The sequence below is a fragment of the Podarcis muralis genome, chromosome Z (assembly GCF_964188315.1).
Source record: "Podarcis muralis chromosome Z, rPodMur119.hap1.1, whole genome shotgun sequence".
Taxonomy (NCBI): Eukaryota; Metazoa; Chordata; class Lepidosauria; order Squamata; family Lacertidae; genus Podarcis; species Podarcis muralis.
This window is the reverse complement of record NC_135673.1, coordinates 28,220,106-28,222,035: the sequence shown is the minus strand read 5'-3', so window position 1 is coordinate 28,222,035 and position 1,930 is coordinate 28,220,106.

Sequence of the window (1,930 nt, the reverse complement as noted above, 5' to 3'; positions counted from 1 at the left end):
ATGCTGTACTCTATCAGCCCCAAGCAGCATGGCCAAGGGCCAAGGATCAGAGAAAAAAACTGGGCTTTAAACACCGTTTGGCACACACACCCCATGTGTACACATACACAAGCTGGGAGCCTCAATGATGTCCCTCTGGAGGCTTTACCCAGGGCAAAAAAAACCTGGCTAGCCCTCCCCCCATAACTACAGCACTGCCAGGGATGATCGATGTTGCATCTGGAGGATGGTGAGTTCTGTGCCCTTGCTTTACTAGGTAGGACCATGGCCCTATAGCTGGTTTACCCCAGAGGCAGACCCCAATATCAGACGTAACCCCGAAGTTAGAAAGGAAGGGCACTCACTCACATTTGGATGAGACGTGAGTACTTGGGGGACTGGGCAGACAGTGAGGGGAAGTGGGTTTTTTGGATGAGCCAGAATGCAATGGGGTTTGGGCAAGCTGGAAGGAGGAGGGATGATATGGGTGAGGTATAAAGGGAGGGGAAGAAGGAGTTGATGAGGTGTAAAAGGAGGGGAGGGACACGGGTGGTGCTGTGGGTTAAACCACAGAGCCTAGAACTTGCTGATCAGAAGGTCGGCGGTTCAAATCCCCACGACGGGGTGAGCTCCCGTTGCTCGGTCCCTGCTCCTGCCCACCTAGCAGTTCGAAAGCACATCAAAGGGTTAGGGTAGTGGCTTAGTCATGCTGGCCACATGCTGGCACATCAAAGGGTTAGGGAAGTGGCTTAGTCATGCTGGCCACATGACCCGGAAGCTGTACACGCCGGCTCCCTCGGCCAATAAAGCAAGATGAGCACTGCAACCCCAGAGTCGGTCATGACTGGACCTAATGGTCAGGGGTCGCTTTACCTTTACATTTTAAAAGGAGGGGAGCTTAGTCATGTGCAAAGGGAGAGGGTTGGCAAGGGGCTGGGTAGGTGGGATGGAGAGTGAAGCAAGTGAGAGCAGCATCCCTAGTTCTATATACAGGTGGTGCTCTGGTCTAAACCACTAAGCCTCCTGGACTTGCCGAAGGTCGGTGGTTCGTATCCCTGTGACGGTATGAGCTCCCATTGCTCTGTCACAGCTCCTGCCAACCTAGCAGTTTGAAAGCATAGCAGTGCAAGTAGATAAATAGTACAAGTAAACGACGTTTCTGTGTGCTCTGGTTTCCGTCATGGTGTTCTGTTGCTCCAGAAGCGGTTTAGTCATGCTGGCCACATAATAATAATAATAATAATAATAATAATAATAATAATAATAACAACATGACCCGGAAAGCTGTCTGTGGACAAATGCCAGCTCCCTCAGCCTGAAAGCGAGATGAGTGCCACAACCCCATAGTTGCCTTTGACTGGACTTAACCATCCTGAGGTCCTTTACTTTTTTCCTTTTATATGAAAAGAGAATGAGTAAATAGAGCTCCTGAGTCCTAATACTGAAATGGGGGGGGGGGGTTATGAAAGTACATTGTAGAAAGTGTGTGACAAAAAGTATTTAGATTATTATGAACCCTAGCAATTGACATGTTCTTTCATGAGCTGGCTTAACGAGTCTGCCTCAACCCAGATTCTTCTGAGATTTTTCAGTCTGAGCCCACTTGCAGCATTTATCCCCATATAATCAGTGCTCTCTATCTTAAGATAGCATAACTGTGACCATTTTTGTAACTTCCACACTGTGGAAGTAGTAGCAACCACAAATGGAACAACAATTAAAAGCAAGGAACGAGCATACAATATAAGGCATACAAGCGCAACTGCTTTCTGTTTACTAAGGGCACATAGTATTATAATTCCTGTTTTTTGAAAAAGAAGAAACAAGGCTTGGTTAATCAAACAGTTCATAGTGGACTTATTTGCATTTTTACCAACTAGGGAGGACTTAGCCCCTCCCTTGCCAAAGAATCTGGGGTGGGACCTTTGCAGGTTTTCTTTTTAAACGTTAT